We start from the raw sequence: 14,546 nt of genomic DNA, 5'->3' as shown, positions 1-14,546 counted from the left end.
TCTGAATGTATGAAACACAGGTAGATTTTTTTTTTTGGTGTGGTCTGTTGGTCTGTCTGGTCTGTTGATTGGAACATATTGCCAGGGAAAGACGGGATGAGTGTTCAGTAGTTCTTCTGAATAAGTTTCCCACTTGTGAGAATATACATTCCTGAGGCTCACTGACCCCTTGACTTCACGTCTTCCTGTGATGCCCCACCAGCTCCCATGTGTGGGTTAGACTTGTCTGCTCAATCCTAGCAAATAAATAAAACATAGCAAAAGGAGATGTCAGTCAATTGTGTGCCCTTCGCTTTGTTTCTCAGAACTCTTCTTCTGGTGTATGTGATCTGTGATACATAAAAAGGAGTTTGTGTGGGTGGGAGCACACAGGCCCCTTCTGCTCACAAGCTCTCAGGACACTAATAACCCTCCAGAAACAAAGCTCAGACAAGCTCCTCTTGTTCCAATAAGAACTTGAGATACTGCGGATCTGGCCAGCATCTCCTGCCAACTCATGGAATAAATGATTGAGTTCAGCCTGTCAAAACGCATGGTATACTTAGGAACTTGATGAACTTGAACCTTAGATAAACACATTTTAAAGTTTCAGTGTGTCCCATATAATTTTTTAACATGTGCATATCTATTTCTTTACTGTAGCCATGGCTATATGTGCAAGGTATATGTGTTCTGTGTGTGCATGAGGAGGGCAGAGGACAACCTGAGGAAGTTTGTTCTGTTCTACCATTTAGGTCCCAGGGACTGTACTTAGGTCTCCAGACTTGGAAGTGGGTGTCTTTACTCACTAAGCCATCTTGCTAGTACTTGTATGATATTTAAAAATCAAGAAATTACTGGCTGCTTCCCTAACACTTAAACAGAGTCTGTATTTCACATGGAAGCCATTGAGGTGAGATACTTTGAGCTGGAGGAGCAGTGAAATCTCTCATAGATTCCCTTTCTACAGAAACGGTAAGGGGTAGGGGGCATTGCTATTTCAAGCTGGGACGGTATGTCCAATTTGTTAGGGAGCAACAAGTAAATCCCTAATAATTAGATGAGGGCCCAAGCAATCCTCACACTCCACTCAGGTTACTGACAGAGGTTTTAATTGGTCTTTTGGGTGAAGCACCAATAATAAGCATCTTATGTTCCCTTTTCTTCTGGGATGGAACACAGTTTAGGGTAATATGGAATTTGCATTATTTTTTAAAAAAGCATACTTGTTAAAAATCTCTACTAAACAGAGAATTTTAAGACAATAAAACCATTCTGAAGCAAACAAAGCTACTGTGAAAACTTTACACGATTTTATCTGCTCAATGCCTTTGCTAGGAACAGCACAGCGACCCATTGGTGGCACAGGGTTAATAGATTCTGGTGTCTCCGAATCCACCTTTCCCCCCACTGGATCCTGTGAATCACTAAATACTATCCTGCTGGTCTCGAGAACTTTCTCAAAACCTTTCTGTCTTTTCTTAATCATTTCCTGTCCCAGCAGACAAGGTCCTCTCAGGTCTGCTGATTCCTACAGCCTGTGGCTGATCCTCTCCCATGCTAGCTTTTACAACAGGGTTCCCATTCAACACCAGGGTCCAGTTTACAGGCATTCTGAAAGTGTTACTTGTGGTGGTATTGTGTTCCCCAAAATATTGTGCACCCTAATAAACTTATCTGGGGTCAGAGACAGAACAGCCACTAGATACAGAGGCTAGAAAATGGTGGCACTCATACCTTTAATCCTAGCACTCCAGAGGTAGAAATCCTTCTGGATCTCTGTGAGTTCAAGGCCACATTGGAAATGGCCAGGCATGGTGACACACACCTTTAGTCCCAGAAAGTGAGCCTTTAATCCCAGGGAGTGGTGGTAGAAAGCAGAAAGGTATATAAGGCATGAGAACCAGAAACTAGAAGCATTTGGCTGGTTAAGCTTTCGGCTGGTTAAGCTTTCAGGCTTTGGAGCAGCACAATTCAGCTGAGATTCATTCTGGATGAGGACTCAGAGGCTTCCAGTCTGAGGAAACAAGACCAGCTGAGGAACTGGCAAGGTGAGGTAGCTGTGAATTGTTCTGCATCTGATCTGCCAGCATTCACCCCAATAACTGGCTCCAGGTTTGTTTTTATTAATAAAGACTCTTTAAGATTCATGCTACAGTTACTTACTTTTCCTGAAAAGAGAAAAGAGAGAACTATAGGCAACTGAGGAAAACTGGTTGTCTATTACCAAGTGGTCAGTCCTGAAAACATGTATGAAAGTAACGTTATACAGATGGAACAGGTTATATTTAGGAATATAAGTTATACATACACATTTATACATGCAATAACAACTAGTTAAAAAAAAAGAGGCCATGAAATTTAAGGAGATCAGGGATGTTTATATGGGAGGGCTTGGAGGGAGGAAAGGAAAAGATAAATGAAATATTATTATAATTATTATTCTCAAGAATAAAAAATATGCTATGCTGTCAGAAGGGGCAGCGGACTGCAAGCAGCAGCACTTGATCAATCTTTTGTTTATCTTCCCTGCTTTTCCATAACGTCTTATTCCATGGCATCCTATTAGTGCCCACGGAGGCACACGTTGCTCTAAAATACGCTACAAGTTTCATCAAAGAATGAGGTTCTGTTGTCAGGTGTGTGTGAAGCACGTGACTTCCTCCTGCCTTTGTGTATTCATTATGTGTGGCAATTGAGCATGGTCATGGGCACTGTGAGCACCTGTGTAAAAGTTCAAGTCTCATAGAACCACATTACATATGAAACCAGAATGTCCTTTAAAATTTAAGAAAAAGAAATTAAAATAGGACACGAGACCCCAGCGGTGCCAGGTCTTTCTCTTCTGGGGATTTACTGAGGTGGGAACTTGTACGTATTGGTGTCATGGAGGCCATGGGACGCTCATTCCTCTCTCAGTCCCCTCCAGACACCTGCAAACACCAGAGACCTTTCTCCAAGGACTTGCCAATGCTGGCCTTGATACTGCAGGGAAATGGCACTGCTCGCTCAGCAGGATGACCCACTTCTGCTCTGTGGGGCCCGGCTAAAAGGAGGCTGGTTATTTCCCTGGGATGCTCCTCACCATTTTTCTTTATTCGTGACTTTTGTTCCTTTTCCTGGTGTCATTTTTCTTTCAAATGGGCTCTGTCATTTTGCACCCCAGAAGAGAGTAAACACCTTAGGTGTCCCAACTCAATATTTTCAATGATTGTTTTTAACCCTTTTAAACATCTGTCTTCATGACATTAATATCAAATTTTCTGGTGGGAACCAGAGGTTTTGATTTTGTGTGCTGGGGAAATAAATCCTCTGTCTGCAGGCGGATGTGCCAAGGGTTTCTCCGCTCTCATCTGGTGCATGAGAACACAGAAAGGTTAATACTGTTCAGCCCAGTTATCATCTGTGTGTGATTCTCTAATATTGATTTATCTGTCATGTGGTGGGAATTTTACAGCAACTCTAATAATGCGGTGTGTAAGCCTATGCATAAATAAAAATAGACTTCAAGACCATTGACAATAACACTATACTTATTTACAAAGTCCTTTGCATTTGTTAATTGCTTTTCTTCCCATCTCCAGGGCTCTGGCGTTAGCAGGTCTGATCATTACAATTGTTTGTCTTCAAGTCACCAGGACCAAGTCAGTGGGGTTATAATCAATACAGGAATGAAGTATTTTCTCCACAAAAGGAAGTAGAACCACTCACACAGACATGGAGGGTATCTTTGTTGTACCTGAGATGCCCACTTCCCTTATATGATGTTTGACCCTGTGGGTCTTCAAGGCATACAATCAAAGATGGAGGAAGTAGCCAAGGCAATTATATTCTCTGCAGCAGCTGAGAGAAGGCAATACTAAGGAAGCATCCTGCTTCCTATACCAATGTTTCACTTCCTGTCTGCACTGGGGTAAAACAATCATGTGACACCTGTGTCCTGCTTGTCAGGGCTATGGATGCTTAAAGTCTCTGTCCTGCAATCCGTCTTATTGTAGATTTAACAAGAAAATGTACTTTATGGAAGGAAAACTGTCTAGCTGCAGCGATTGGTTTGTGTGCACGTGTGAGTGTTGATAAACTCATTAATATTTTGTGGAAGAAAGGAGTTAGAAACACAATGGGGAAAATGAACAGTTTAATTTGTTTAAAGTTACATCTATTCTTTGAAAATTCTGTGCATGGCTGATATAAGGCTGGCTGATTGCTCTCACTCCCACTCCCTCCAATCTTCCTACTTTAGCAAACACCCTCCTCCCTATGAGTCCTTTGGTGCCTTTTTGTTTTGTTTTGTTTTTATTTTTGTTTTTGTTTTTGTTTTTGTTTTTGGACCCACTGAGTTTAACAAGGAAGTCTGTGCAATCATGATCTTGGAACTGTCCATTGGAGTCTGATGGACTCACCACTAAACACATAACTAAAGGCAATGACTGTCCTTAGAATCCGTCAGTAGCCAGTTATTCATAGGAAGATGTATGGCCCTGTCAGGCCCTGCCCAACCCATGATTGACTATTGCAAAGCCCCAGTTTCATGCAGACCCAGTGCAGACAGCCACAAAGGCTATACAGCTGTGATTGCAACAGCTGTATCATGCCCAGAAGACACCATTCACAGCTCTTTGCAATACCTTGTAGTTCTTACATTCTACTCATGCCTTCTACCAATATTCCCTGAGCCGTAGAAGGATTGTTATGAATGTCCTATTTAGAGCTGAGGACTCAAGTATTCTCAGAACCTTGGAGAGCTGAGAGATATGCCTAGAAGCTCACCTCCAAAAAGGCTACTATGCTACATTAATCATAATTCAATTCTACATAAAGTGGGTTATGTTTCTCAAGAATGAAAGAATAACTTACAGAAGAAATTTATTGTGTGGACAATGATGCTATAAAACCATAAATTAAAATGTTAATGTTATTATGGCCTGCCCTCTTGAAATATCCTCATAGTAAAGAGTGAATGGAGTAGAAGGAAGTGAGGGGTTAGGGAGCAAAGGGCTACTCTGGTTGGTTCTTTCAAGGCCAATGATGTGATCATGAGGACTCCACTCTCCTGAGCTCAGGCAACCATAATCAGCACCCCTCAGCCCCTTCAGCCCCATCACATTGGGTATTAAGACTCAAGAATATGCATTTTTTGGGCACACAAACATTCAGTGTGTAACACTGTCTAAAACACACTACCATCTAAAGGAGTTGTCATGGGCCTTAGTGAGAGGGTTGGAAAACTCTGTTGCTGCCTTTGTTGTACGGTTGTAAGGATTGTGGGTACAGTTTCCATTGCTTCCTTTTCTCCACATTTGTCACGGGAGGAGCCCAGTAACCCTCAAGGCTGGGTTTTCCTTTCTGACCGCCACATGCCAGTCTGTCCTTTAGCACACTGTGAAGCTTAGGCCACAGCAGCTCTGTGTTTTGAGACCTGTACTTGTGTTGTCTTCAGTTTTCTTTCTCTCCAGATGCAGCATTCTCATGCTAATGCCAAGGCAGCTCTTCTTGTGCTTCGTAGTGTCTAGTCCACAGTGTTTCTCCCATCCATCTTCTGACCTTGGTAGACATGTCACCGAAGGGTCTAGGAAACTGGCTACTCAATCACCGGGAACGAAAGAGCAGCATGTCCTGAGCACTTCTCCCAGGACAGGCACTTGTCACTGTTAGATTCTTGATACAGTTTCTGACAATCCTTGCCCATCATTTTCAAAGATGTTGAATTTGAGAATAAAGATCATAAGGTGACTATAACACAGATAGGTGTTGCAAACACTCTGAGGCTTCTTTAGAAATAAGGCATTTGGTATAGAAAATTAGAACTTTGCATTCAGGATGGAGATTTGTGGAAGAAAATATATTTTCAGATATTACAGATTCACAGCCAAAGACCCCATAATGAAAGACTGACCAGCAAGAGGACAAGGTACAGATTTGTTTAACGTAGGTTTTGTACGACACATGAAATTTTACAAGGAAAGGGAGACCCTCAGGAACAGTAAACTTGAATATTTTAGTAGTAGATTTGATGATGATTGGTGATTCCTGAATAAATAGATCAGGAAGGGGAGTATAGTATCTGATGGTGGTGAACCTGAGTGTGAGTGGTTGGGTATGAAACAGCCCCACAGGCTGTGTGTTTGAACGCTTGGCTGATAGCTGTTGATGCTGCTTAGAGATGCTATGAGCCCTTCTGGAGGTAGAGTCTCAGTGACAGAAGAGACCCTCCTTATATGGAATAGCCTAGCCTTGGTTCTGCTCCCTCTCTCTCTCTCTCTCTCTCTCTCTCTCTCTCTCTCTCTCTCTCTCTCTCTCTGTGTGTGTGTGTGTGTGTGTGTGTGTGTGTGTGTGTGTGTGTGTGTGTGTTTCTTGCCTGCCACAATGTGACCAGACACTTCAGGCTCCTGTTGACACAGACTAATCCTCTCCACTGTGGTGGACTGAATTCCCCTCCAACTGTGACCCAAAATAAACCCTTCCCTCCTTAAGTTGCTTCCGTTAGGCATTTTGTCACAGCTGTGAGAGAAGTAACTTATGCATTGTGGAACCCCAGCAAGGCCTGTTGTCCAGTTCTTGACATCTCAATGACTTTGACTGCTTTTTTCCAAGCACGAGAAGGTAACTCCTTATATAAGAGTCTTGTGATATGTTCCACAGGATGCGCAGATCATCTTAGATCCTGTGAGTTGCTTCAGGGGATGATAGTAAGGAAGATGAAAAACATCCCCATTTCTCTTCCCTCAAATGTCACAGTGCTGTATCATGAAGTGGCGTGTTCTGATATGACATTAACATACTTCCTTTTTTATGAATACATATGTATGTCTTTCTTATTTGTACATTGTAGATTATAATGTTTTGTATATGATAAGGTATAATCCTATTTCCACATATGGCTTATACCACTTGGCTGTGCTATACAGCCGTGTTAATCTTCATATCTGATCTGACAGTTGTCTTTGTTTCTGGCTCCCTACAGAGGTAGGAGCATTTCAAAGCTGCCCAAGATATATGGCATTTGTTTCCTTGCCTGAAAGTTTTCTTTAAAAGTTTGTGTTGTTTGACAGTCTATGAAGTACTGACGGCTCCTGGATGGTGGGAAATATATGCTTATGCTGACCTATAATTTCTTGAAGACACTTAAGAACCATGGATTACAAACTACAAAACTCTGAAGTCAATAAACTTCATTACCAAAGTGTGTGGGATTTTATTAGGAACCATCAAATGTAACTAAAATCTTAACAATGGTGATACAAGGGTGAAGAGTTGATTCAGTGGTTAAGAGCACTTGCTACTCTTTCAGAGGACCTGAGTTCAAGTCTCAGCACCCTCATGGTGACTCCACGTGTCTTTAACTCCAGTTCCAGGGCTCTAGATACCTCTGTAGGTATCTAGACAACCGTCAGATCAGATGCCCTCTATGAGCACTTCACACACAGTGCACATAAATATGCACAGGTAAAACTCACACACACGTGAAACCGAGTCACAGTTTTGTGTGAGTTCCTGTTTCAGAAGTTCATTTGCAATGTGTAACTGCCATGAATCTTTGGTGTGATGCTAGAACACAATGTATCTGTGCTGTTGCTCATGAGATGATAAAACAGTGGTCCAGTCTCAGAACAGAGAAGAATGAGGTTGTGACTATACAGTGGTAGGACACGTGGTTCACTGCTAAAACTATGTGTGCGCTTCCCGTTGGTAATTAACAAATTGCTCTAACTTACCTACCAAAAATGACGACTGTTTGCTCATAGTTCTGGGGCCAGCTTCTCAACTCAAGGTCTTCTCGGCATCTCATGTATCATTGTGGGCTGCATTCAAACAGCAGCTTAAGCCATCTTCTAAACTCATCCAGGTTGTTGAGTCAAGTTAGTACCTCATGGCTCTTTCTGATTCATATGTTGGTGCCCTCAGTGCCAGAGATCGCATTCCTTATCATGTAACTCCTCTGTGTCTAACCAGAACATCTCTGTGCTCTGAATTCTCCCGGCCCCGTCACCACTCAGTCAAACCTCCAGGCTTACCATGAGCTCAGGAGATTAAATTAGGTCTGAAATACTCTCTGGTGTCAGTATTAGATTATTATTATTATCCTTAATTATAGCTGCCAAGTCCCCCTTTGAAGCACTCATATAATCTTGGTAGCTTCATCAAGGGTAAAGCCTCAGAAATGTCTTAGAATTCTGCAGACCACCAGCTACCAAATGAGGGGTGCTGTTGTGACATTAGACACAAGAAAACAGGCTTACTTGTGGCTCTTGATATTCTCGGGAGTAATAACTTGCAACCAGTACGTCTAATTTTCTTAAAACTTCTTAGAAATATAAAAGCTGCCAATAATATTATTTTCTGTGTTTTCCCCTTGACTAAAAAAGAAAATCCATTCCATTCAAATAGTTCAATCCACATTGGAATGTAACACTCTATACTTAAAATCATGCCCAAGTTTTGAAGAACCAAGGGTTTAATCTATTCATATCATCTCTTTGGTGTTTAATATTTGAACAGCTTAGGCATATCTAAATCTGGGGGACACAGGATAAAAATGATGAGAAGAATGAAAACAGAACATATCTGTGTTTTCACAGTGCAAAATAAAGTATTCTGATTGGTAGTTTATAGATGATAGAAAGACAGATAAAAATAGATAGTGGGTAGAGAGATGGTAGATGGTTAGATAAATAATTACATTGATGATAAATAATAAATAGATAAAGTAGAAGGGTGACAGATGATAGATGGATAGAAGAAATACAATAGGTGATAGACAGATGATAGGTAGATAGACAAATAAATATAGATAGTTAATAGATAAATGGATAGATGATAGACAGTAAAGAGATGCACAGATGATAGATAAATGGATAAATGTTTGACAGATAATAAATGGGCATTTGATAGGTAGTAAATAGGAGTATAGATAGATGGACATAGATAGCAGATAGATAGGTACAGAGATGAAGATGTGTTGATAGGTAATAGTGGTATGCTGAGCAGTTTATTGCATATCTGATTTTGCTCTTGTTTAATTTAAGGCCTGAAAACCCAGGAGAAGCTGGTTATGGAAGGACAGGGTTGCCACATGGGGGTGACTATGACACTTTAGGAACAGTACAAAAATGGTCAAGGTGCATAAGAGCGTTTATCAAAGACAGGAGCGGGTGAAAATGCTGGCATGTGATTTCTTGGAACCGTGTGAACAAGCCCTTAAGATGAGACTAAGACATCAAAGCTTATTGTGTGTGTGTGTGTGTGTGTGTGTGTGTGTGTGTGTGTGTGTCTAGTTTATGAGCCCGAAATGAAGCATGTGCCATTGTTTATGTATATAGCAATGGCTTCTCTCTAATTATTTTAAAACTCATAACAAGATCGCTGATAGCTTCAGGTTAACATATATCAAAATTTATGCAGTATTTCCATGAAAGTATTAAAATTTATAGACTTTCTATTGGAGTCCTACTTAAAGTATTACCATAGTACATGGTGCGTGGATTGCCCCAAGGAAAACACTGAAGTACAGTCAGCCTGGGAGACAAGGACCATGAATAATTCAACTAAAGGAATGGCCAAAGTTTGAGACAGAAAGATATTAAATTTTCAATATTCTGAAAAAAGTTGATTATTCCTGGAAGAGGAACTTTAGATAGCGAGTCAGTCTTAAATAACTGTACACTATTCACAATTAAAAGGGACACTGTGTGGCACCTAATGTTTCCTCATATTACAAAGTAGGATTTCTGGTAACATTACAGGAGCTTTCAACCTATGCCTACCCTGCAGCTATCCCCTCTGTCCCATGATTCTCTAACATGGACCAGTGACGTACCTGCTCTGGCATCACTGAGTGGATGATGAAGATAAGAGACCCACTCATCATCTTTCTGAGCAGGACTCTGAGAACTCCAGAAGAGTTGCTGTGAAGAAATTTGCCTACTGAAATAAAAAATTTAGACTCGGCATGAAAACTGACTTTAAAACACCTTGAAGACACTTAAAATTTTCCAGGCAGTGGCCCCAGGATGCCCATGTTTTCTAAGGTATTTCTGTTTTTAATAAATAACATTACCAGCCTTTAACCAATAAACAAAACTTTCCATTCATCTACAAATCTATTTCACTTGCTTCTAAATACCTCCCTCCCCAGTCTGCTTTCCTCCACATACACTTCTCTTGTCTCATTTCTCAAGGCCTCCCCTGCTGATTGCTCTGTCTTCTGAAGTAACCTCCTCCCACTCCCAATTCCCTGATTTCTCATCCAGTCTTGACTCTGAAGCCAGAGGGATAATAGAAAGACACTCATCTCACCGTCTTACACCGACTGCCTTAAAATAAATTGCCAGTGGAGAAAAATAAAGCAAAATGCATGTTACTTCTCTGGTGCTGTCTCCTTGCTCTCTGAGACTCACCCAGGGACCTTTGTCAGGCTCATGCTTTTGTCTCCAGCTTGCTGGACGGCCCTGCCCTTGGCTACTGAACACAGTGTATCTTTAGATGGCTCTACTCTCTGCCCCCGTGCCTCTTAAGCCACACAACATGCATTCTGGTTCTTCTTTAAACATGACTTCTTTTAGAATGTCCTAGGATCCACCCGACTCCATTCGTACCCTTTCAGTTTTGATTGAATGTTTTGTTCAGGTAATTGTAGAAAGACAGGAATGCAGCCAAGAAATTCCACATATCCTTCCCAACCAGGGTATCAACAATAACGTCATGTATCAATCCAGGTTAGCTGACCTTCATTCCCATGTTTGTGAGTGTGAATGTGTGTGTGTGTGTAGCTGTGTTCTGTGTTTACAGATATGTAGTTCTGTATGCACGCCCCCGTAGACCCAATGTGGTTTCATCACAGGAACGCTATGTTTCTTTCTTGCAGGGTTTCCCACGTTCTCTCTCTCCCTCCTGGTCTCCTGGCCTCTGGTCATTAGTTCACTTCACCTTTTTATGCTTCTTTTTATTACCAATATGCGCTCATGCCGTCAATCTGCTTATATGTCTTTGTCGGTTTCTCTTCCATCACTACTAAGCACAAAGGAGATAAATTCTGTTTTTGGGGGGCTATCCTTGCACTTCAAGGGCAAGCAGAAATAATGTGTGGTAGGGAGAGGCTTTTCTAGGAGCCAAGGCAGTAACCAAACCCTGGGTCCTAGCCCCGGATCTTCCCTGTGCTATGTGGGCTGCAGTGGTACAGGTGCACAGTGAGACCAGTGGGGACGTGAGCGAGCACTGGGGGGCATTTTATGGGCCATCCCACTTCGTGGGACATCTTCTGATCCTGCTCAAAGTCCCATGTGATTTTTCTATGGTGTTATGCACCTATGTTCATAGTTTAAGTAGGAGCTATACATGCACGCATAAATAGGTAATCACATACATGTACAGTCATAAGGACCTAATTCTTTCACAAGAAAAGCCACCAACCAGAGGTCATGAAACTCACAGAAAAACAAAAAACAGGAAGCAATCCAGGTGGTAGCAGAAGTCTTGCAATTGCTCTGATGGAGAGGCATCCCCTCCCCGACCATCAGCCACCACTACCAGCCACCCACATTGTCCTCATCAGCCCCTACTCATGAATACCTCCACTTCCATCACCTGGCCTGAGTCAGCTTGCTGCTTCACTTGGTGAAAACGGCTGGTAAGCAGATCAGCCTGACGGCCAAGCTCGTCAATAGTGGCATCATTGGGCTCATCGGGTCACCTGCCTGCTCCTCATTGACCAGGCTAAGACTCAGCTGCAGGACCAGCATAATGGCCAGCACATACATGCCAGCGTGTCTGATTGCCTCGTCAAGACCATCTACTCCAAGGGCTCCTTCGGCATGTACAGGGAAGCAGCGGTAAACCTGACCCTGGCCACCCCTGAGAAGGCTATCAAGCTGGCAGCTAATGACTGTTTCAGACCTCAGCTCTCTAAGGATGAACAAAAGCTGACCCTACCTAAGAAAATGTTGGCAGGTTGCAGAGCTGGCACCTGCCAGATGATTGTGACCACCCCCCTGGAGATGCTGAAGATCCAGCTGTAAGATGCAGGCCACATTGCTGCTCAGAGGAGGATTCTGGCCACCCAGGCTCAGCCGTCAGCCAGGGAGGTACCCAGCCCTCAGTAGATGTTCCTGCCACTCCTCAGCCCATGGCCTCCCAGCTCACCCTATGACCTGATGCAGAACCATGGCATTGGTGGCCTCTACAAGGGACTGGCAGCCACACTGCTCAGGAATGTCCCCTTCTCTGATGTCTACTTCCCCATTTTCCAACCTGAACCAGCTGGGTTCTAAGAAGTCTATTATTCCAAGAAGTCTCCTTTCTGCGTGTCCTTCCTGTCAGGCATCAATGAGGACACTTACTCGGTGTTTCTAGACTGTGCCAGGAGGATCTGGAGATATAAGAGCCCCTCAGCCTTCCTGAAAGTCACATACTGCTGTGCACTGGTCCTTGGCCTACTGTTTGACATCACCCAGATGGTCTACTTCCCGGGCATCGCTGGGGCCAGAACGCTGTGACCAGCACAAACCTGAGGAGGTCTTGTCTCTCCCCAGTCCTCCTCATCAAGCAGGAAGGCTGGAAAAGGGTGCAGGGTCCACGTGGATGGTACACATATAGGCCCCCATGGGGTCCTGAAGGGACAAAAAAAATTGGAATCAAGCTCTTATTTGTGTAGAAAACACAGAAATCTGTACATTCCTCAAGCTAGTCCCGTCGAGCCAGTCCTGTCTCATCTCTGTACCCCAACCTAGTCCCACCTGGCCTGAACACCCCCTGAGACAGAGTTGGTCTCTGGGCTGGGGCCCCCAAGTCCTCTGGTCTCTGAGGCTCTCCTGGTCTACAAATGGGACACACACACACACACACACACACACACACAATTATTTATTGAATTTACTGTGCTCATTTGCCTCTGCCTGTCTTCTGCCCATGAGTCTGTTCGCCCCTGCTTTTCTTTCTGCCTCAGCCAGGACTCCACTCTGCCTCCCAGCCAGCCTTACAGGAGGACTGGAGTATTCCATCCTCATGTTAGGCTAGGATTCCTAGGCTGGGTGTGCTGCCCCATTCAATTCTGATCCCAGGCACCCCACACATATTCTTCCTGGTGAGTTTTGGGGCCCCCACCCCATGTGGGATGCATATTGTTTGAGGTCTTTGTATACCTGTGGTGGGGCAGGCTGCTACCTCCAACCTCCAACAGTCAGCTAGCCAGGCTGCATGGGGATGGGCCCTTAAGGGCACAGTTGCCTTTCTCTATGGAATCAGGCACTCTACGCTCTATGCTCATGTTGTGTATGCCTCGGGCCTTCTGCTGACCCAGTCCAATAATTTACTTCTCCAGCCTGGTAAGCTCTTCTGATAGAGCCCTACTCCTGGACAGAGATTGCTTGTGGGGGAAAGGTGGGCATGAAGGCCAGTACAGAACTTGGGACACCCAGCTCTGTTGTTTTTTACTCTTTTGGGAGGCCCACCACCCAGCTCTCAAATAAATCACACATGGAGGCTTATTCTTACTTATGAATACCCAGCCTTACCTTGGCTTGTTTCTTGCCAGCTTTCCTTGACTTAAATTATCCCATCTACCTTTTGCCTCTGGGCTTTTCCCGTTTTCTCACTTCTGTAAATCTTACTCTTACTCATGGCTTTCTGTGCAGCTATGTGGCTGCCCCTGGAGTCCTCCTCCTTCTCTGGCTACTTCTTTCTTCATCCCAGATTTCTCCCTCTATTTATCCTCTCTGCCTGCCAGCCCTGCCTATTTCTCTCTCCTGCTTCTCTCGCTGTTGGTCATTCAGCTCTTTATTAGACCATCATGTGTTTCAGACAGACACAGTAACACAGCTTCCTAGAGCTAAACAAATTCAGTATAAACAAAAGTAATACACCTTAGAATAATATGCTACAACACAGCTGTCTGGGCTTCTGTCCGTATTTGGAAAGCCCCACCCTTCCAGCCCTGGATCCTCTGTTCTGAATCAAAGCAGTCCCCTCCCCTGCCCTGGCCACTGATTGTGTTTGGTGATTGACAGAAGTGCTTGTGCTGTGTCCCTCAAGCCCAACACCCTCCACAGAGGCCCCTTTCCAGTGACACTACCCAGGGCTCAAGCCTGAGCAGCCCCTAGTTCATGGCTGTTCCTGGGAACCTCCTCTCCTATCACTTCTACACTCTGAAAACTACTGCTGATGCTTACAGAATTATATTTTTTTTCTTTTAAAGTTTTAAGAAGTTGTGACTTTTTGTGTCTTATCATGTAAAAAATGAATACATTTTCTAAATAGAAAAAACAAACAAACAAAAAATGCTACATTCTGAGAGAATGACCTCAACAACGGAAAGAGACATTTGTGCAAAGAATGACATATTTTATCAGCAATCCAAGTGACCGTCTACTTTCCAGGATAATTGTGAGCGAATTGTCGTGTTCACTTGCAATGAGCCCTCATACATGCTTTAAGACAGTGAGACTGTGATTTCTTTCGTGTTGGGAAGAGAAAGTAACATGAGATAGTTTTTTACTTAATGACACAAAGCAAGTGAGGCTTTTGTTGGTTATTGTTCCTTACCATTGCTGCTGTTCCATGACAAGTGAGACCAA

At 43.3% G+C, this 14,546-nt stretch overlaps 1 pseudogene; it reads left to right on the top strand.

The window, feature by feature from the left end:
* LOC131894678 (mitochondrial glutamate carrier 1-like) overlaps nucleotides 1-12,470 on the top strand; it is a 44,065-nt pseudogene extending 31,595 nt beyond the window's left edge.
* The last annotated feature ends 2,076 nt before the right edge of the window (nucleotides 12,471-14,546 follow it).

The sequence above is a fragment of the Peromyscus eremicus genome, chromosome 17 (genome assembly GCF_949786415.1).
Source record: "Peromyscus eremicus chromosome 17, PerEre_H2_v1, whole genome shotgun sequence".
Classification (NCBI taxonomy): domain Eukaryota; kingdom Metazoa; phylum Chordata; class Mammalia; order Rodentia; family Cricetidae; genus Peromyscus; species Peromyscus eremicus.
Note: the sequence above shows the minus strand (reverse complement) of the source record. Positions and strands in the feature narration are given on the sequence as shown.